The following is a 5,576-nucleotide window of genomic DNA, read 5'->3' as shown; positions in this document are numbered from 1 at the left end:
CCAATGGTTTATTTCATTGGTTCGATAAATTAAGTCTTCCTTAATTTTTAACGTCGATTCATTTCCTTCATTTCCGCACGAAGGAATTCATTCATCGTCGTCGAATACCTCGGTCCTAAGCGAGGGATAGAAACGTCGGTCACCGAATCGCTAGTCACTTGACCTTGACCTTAATTTACCCGGGGTCAGTTCTTGGTGCGCAGGGGATTGAGGAGTATTTGTACACGCGTCTTAACAAAGCAGGTCGAGCGTTATCGAGATTCTCCAATCGGCCCCGTTTTATTTTTCCGGGGGTATCGTCCACCTAGCCGTGCTAAAAGAAAATTAATTTTACCAGAATTTGATTGATTTCTTTTTCCCTACGGAAACCGATACGGACAATAACTCTTGTGTGACGCAGTGCTCGCTCTCCTGCATTAAAAGCCCTTTAAATCCCAGAAACGGGCGGGGGGTGGGGGAATTACGCCCACACGCACGCACACGCACGCATGCCCCCACTCCCCATCGCCCACCGCGGGCAGGAAGACGGGGACAGGGTGGCCCTTGTATCAGACCCGCTTAAATCTCGAATCACCCCCCCGGTTCCCCACCTCCCCACACACCCCCCGGACGGGAGACGGCGGCAGCCCGGTCCAGCCGGACCCGGAGCACGGAGGGGCCGTCAGGTCTACCCGGCTCCGGGGCCGCCGGCGGCCGTCAGGTCTACCCGGCTCCGGGGCCGCCGGCGGCCGTCAGGTCTACCCGGCTCCGGGGCCGCCGGCGGCCGTCAGGTCTACCCGGCTCCGGGGCCGCCGGCGGCCGTCAGGTCTACCCGGCTCCGGGGCCGCCGGCGGCCGTCAGGTCTACCCGGCTCCGGGGCCGGCGGCGGCCGTCAGGTCTACCCGGCTCCGGGCCCGGCGGCGGCCGTCAGGTCTACCCGGCTCCGGGGCCGGCGGCGGCCGTCAGGTCTACCCGGCTCCGGGGCCGGCGGCGGCCGTCAGGTCTACCCGGCTCCGGGGCCGGCGGCGGCCGTCAGGTCTACCCGGCTCCGGGGCCGGCGGCGGCCGTCAGGTCTACCCGGCTCCGGGGCCGGCGGCGGCCGTCAGGTCTACCCGGCTCCGGGGCCGGCGGCGGCCGTCAGGTCTACCCGGCTCCGGGGCCGGCGGCGGCCGTCAGGTCTACCCGGCTCCGGGGCCGGCGGCGGCCGTCAGGTCTACCCGGCTCCGGGGCCGCCGGCGGCCGTCAGGTCTACCCGGCTCCGGGGCCGCCGGCGGCCGTCAGGTCTACCCGGCTCCGGGGCCGGCGGCGGCCGTCAGGTCTACCCGGCTCCGGGGCCGCCGGCGGCCGTCAGGTCTACCCGGCTCCGGGGCCGGCGGCGGCCGTCAGGTCTACCCGGCTCCGGGGCCGGCGGCGGCCGTCAGGTCTACCCGGCTCCGGGGCCGGCGGCGGCCGTCAGGTCTACCCGGCTCCGGGGCCGCCGGCGGCCGTCAGGTCTACCCGGCTCCGGGGCCGGCGGCGGCCGTCAGGTCTACCCGGCTCCGGGGCCGGCGGCGGCCGTCAGGTCTACCCGGCTCCGGGGCCGGCGGCGGCCGTCAGGTCTACCCGGCTCCGGGGCCGGCGGCGGCCGTCAGGTCTACCCGGCTCCGGGGCCGGCGGCGGCCGTCAGCTCTACCCGGCTCCGGGGCCGCCGGCGGCCGTCAGGTCTACCCGGCTCCGGGGCCGCCGGCGGCCGTCAGGTCTACCCGGCTCCGGGGCCGGCGGCGGCCGTCAGGTCTACCCGGCTCCGGGCCCGGCGGCGGCCGTCAGGTCTACCCGGCTCCGGGGCCGCCGGCGGCCGTCAGGTCTACCCGGCTCCGGGGCCGGCGGCGGCCGTCAGGTCTACCCGGCTCCGGGGCCGGCGGCGGCCGTCAGGTCTACCCGGCTCCGGGGCCGCCGGCGGCCGTCAGGTCTACCCGGCTCCGGGGCCGCCGGCGGCCGTCAGGTCTACCCGGCTCCGGGGCCGCCGGCGGCCGTCAGGTCTACCCGGCTCCGGGGCCGGCGGCGGCCGTCAGGTCTACCCGGCTCCGGGGCCGCCGGCGGCCGTCAGGTCTACCCGGCTCCGGGCTCGGCGGCGGCCGTCAGGTCTACCCGGCTCCGGGGCCGGCGGCGGCCGTCAGGTCTACCCGGCTCCGGGGCCGGCGGCGGCCGTCAGGTCTACCCGGCTCCGGCGCCGCCGGCGGCCGTCAGGTCTACCCGGCTCCGGGGCCGGCGGCGGCCGTCAGGTCTACCCGGCTCCGGGGCCGGCGGCGGCCGTCAGGTCTACCCGGCTCCGGGGCCGGCGGCGGCCGTCAGGTCTACCCGGCTCCGGGGCCGGCGGCGGCCGTCAGGTCTACCCGGCTCCGGGGCCGGCGGCGGCCGTCAGGTCTACCCGGCTCCGGGCCCGGCGGCGGCCGTCAGGTCTACCCGGCTCCGGGGCCGGCGGCGGCCGTCAGGTCTACCCGGCTCCGGGGCCGGCGGCGGCCGTCAGGTCTACCCGGCTCCGGGCTCGGCGGCGGCCGTCAGGTCTACCCCTTTTCGGAGCCCGTGGGGCCGCCTGCGGTACCCGGCGACCGCGGGTTGTTGGTTGCGTAGCGTCCGGCGATAAGGGCGGCCAAGTCTACCCGGCTCCGGCGGGACTTGGTCGCCTTGCCGGGGCCGAGGGGTAGACGTGTTGTCCCCGCTGCTTCGTCGGAGCTGCCGAAGGGGTCGCTGTTTTTCGCTGCCTCCAGTTACGTCATCGTAAAAGTCGGCGTGGTTGGCGCGCCTCCCCGGTGCGCAGAGGCGCCGCTCTTGGAGCTTGCCGGCGGCGGGGACGTGCCGGTCCGTACTATAGGAGCGAGCCGTGACTCGTCTCCAGAGCAGCGCTCGTCAGCGGCTGCAAGGCCCGCGGTTCTGCCAGCAAAGTGGGGTGCTCGGCGGCCGTCGTGGCGGTTCCCTCGGTGGTCCGGCCCAGCTTCCAGTCTCTTCGGTCCGGCCATCTCCCAGCGCTTGCCCGACAAGCCAGCCCAGCGTGTCCGAGGGGTCGGGAGCTGCGGAGAGCCGGAGCCGGCGGCCGGCTCCGGCGGCCGTTGCCGACCGGCACGAGGCATAAGGCCGGATCCCGCAGGGCAGGGCAAAGACTCGAACGCACCCAGCCGGGGCCCAGTGATGGTGAAGGTCACTGCCGGAGGCAGACGGCCGGGGGGCGTCGAGCCTGCCGCGGCTTACTCCCGGCTCCAGAGGGCCCGGTTGGTGGGACGACCGAGGTTGGCGGCACCTCGTCCCTTTGTGCCAGCCTTAAGCTGGAGCCCGCGAAGCGGGCGGAGAGAGCGGCGGCCGGCTCCCGGCCAGCCGAACGCAGACGGCCGGGGGGTGCCGAGCCTGCCGCGGCTTCCCCCCCCGGCCCCCCGAGGGCCCAACTGACGGCGCAGGCGGGGCGGCGGCGTCCCGTTTTCACCGGTGCGAGCCCTCCGCGGGCAGCTGGTGGTGTCAGGCGGGCCCGGTGACGGGACTGCGGCGTGCAGGCGAGGCGGCGGCGCCTCGTCCTCGTTTCCCCCGGGAGAAGCGGTTCCCCGCGGGGCAGGGCAAAGACCGGCGGCCGGTGGCGGTCGCCGGCACTCGAACGCTGGAAGGCCGGGGGAGCCGAGCCTCCCTCGGCCCCGGGGGGCCCGATGATGGCAAAGGCGGGTGCTGGCACCGTTCCGGGGCAGAGGTGCCCGCGAGTGCCCAGCCCACCAGGGCTGCCGCCGGCTGCCGAGGGCCGTGTGATGGAGACGGGCAAGGTGGCGGCGCCTTGTCCTTTTTCTCCGGCCTTAAGCTGGAGCCCGCGAAGCGGGCAGAAACACCGGCAGCCGAATGCAGACAGCCGGGGGGTCTCGAGTCGGCCGCGGCTTGCCCCGGCCCCCGAGGGCCCGGTGATGGTGCAGGCGGGGCGGCGGCGCCTCGTCCTCTTTTTTGCTGGCGCGAGTCCTGGTAGCAGGAGGGCTCGCTGGGAAGGTCTGCACTCGTACGGGCGAGGTGGCGGCGCCTCGCCCTTCCAAACTTCTCCAGCCCTAAGCTGGAGCCCGCGCAAGCGGGAAGAAAAGGGCGGCCGGTCCCTGCGGCCGGCAGCCGAAGGCAAGTGGCCGCGGGCGTCGAGCCTTGAGCGGCTTTTCCCGGCCCCCGTTACCCGGGGATGGCACGGGTGAGGCGCGGTGCCTCTTAGTCTTCTTCGGCCTTCTCCTCCCCCGGGGTAAGCGGTTCCCCGGGGCGCAGGGCAAAGACCGGTACCGGTGGCCGGCACTCGAACGCTGGAAGACCGGGGGAGTCGAGCCTGCCGCGGCTTTCCCTCGGTCCCGTCGACCTCGCTCAAGGGAATCGATGCGCGGAGCGGGTGGCCGGCGGCACCTCCCGCTCCCCCCCTTCAGTCGACCCAGACCCGCAGGCAGCGCCTGCAGAGGTGTTCCTGGGCGCGTCGGAGACGCTTCACGGCGGGCCGGCTCTGCCGGTGACCAGGCCGCCGTTGCGGCTCTCCGGAGACGCTGCCCCCTCGCTCGCACGCAGAGCCCCGCGTTCCGCCGCCCGCCCCGCCCGGGGCGGCGGCGAGCGCGCGCGGCCGTCGCTGTCCCAGGACCGTGGCCGTGGGGCCCGCGCTTCCTCTCCCGATCGAGGTGGCACCCAGGGCGCGTCGGAGACGCTTCACGGCGGGCCGGCTCTGCCGGTGACCAGGCCGCCGTTGCGGCTCTCCGCAGACGCTGCCCTCTCGCTCGCACGCAGAGCCCCGCGTTCTGCCGCCCGCCCCGCCCGGGGCGGCGGCGAGCGCGCGCGGCCGTCGCTGTCCCAGGACCGTGGCCGTGGGGCCCGTGCTTCCTTTCCGTCTCTCCTCTCCCCTTTCCCTTCCTGATCGATGAGGCCTTTCGGGTCGCGTCGGAGAGGGCCCCCGGCGGGCCGGCTCTTCCGTGCTCCCCGTAACAGGGAGCCACGGCGGTGTCCGGTGTTCAGGCCGGGCGGTCTCCTTTCCACTTCGCTTCCCGTCGCATGCGAGGTGTTGTCCTGCTGCCCCGAGCGAAGGGGTTCCTCGGGCTTCTTTACCGAACCGGGCTGTGTGACGGCCGCGTGGCCCCGCGAGCTCTCAGGTGTCCTATCGCACGCGAGGCGCCGGTGCCGGCCTCGGTCCGGGTACCCGCGGGTGCCGGCCGCGAGCAGCGCTGGGCGGCGGGGCGGCCGAGCCAGAAAAGCCACCGGGGACGAGAAGGCGAGCGTGGGGCCGCACCCGCCCGGGTGGGCCCCGAGGCGTGCCGCGGGCGGCCGGGGGGCGTCCCCCGCCGCCGCTGCCGCCGCCGTCGCGTCGGCTCTCGGTGCCGCATCCCCGCCCGCTGCGGAGCGAGCCGCCCCGGCAGGGGCCTGGGTCCCGGGGTCGCGCCCGCCTCGTCGGGTCGCTGTCTCCTCTAGCACGTCCGGTGCTCCCGCGGCAGGGGAGCGAGTCCCTCTCCCCGCCTACCCGCCGATCGCCTGCGATCGGCGGCCGGGCCGGCCTCGGGGGCGGGTCAGCCCCAGCCGGCCGACGCCGCGCGGAGCGGGTGGCGCGGGTGCGCGCGCGCGCGCGCGGGTCCCCGTCTCGC

Source organism: Calonectris borealis, unplaced genomic scaffold, assembly GCF_964195595.1.
Source record: "Calonectris borealis unplaced genomic scaffold, bCalBor7.hap1.2 HAP1_SCAFFOLD_188, whole genome shotgun sequence".
Classification (NCBI taxonomy): domain Eukaryota; kingdom Metazoa; phylum Chordata; class Aves; order Procellariiformes; family Procellariidae; genus Calonectris; species Calonectris borealis.
Note: the sequence above shows the minus strand (reverse complement) of the source record.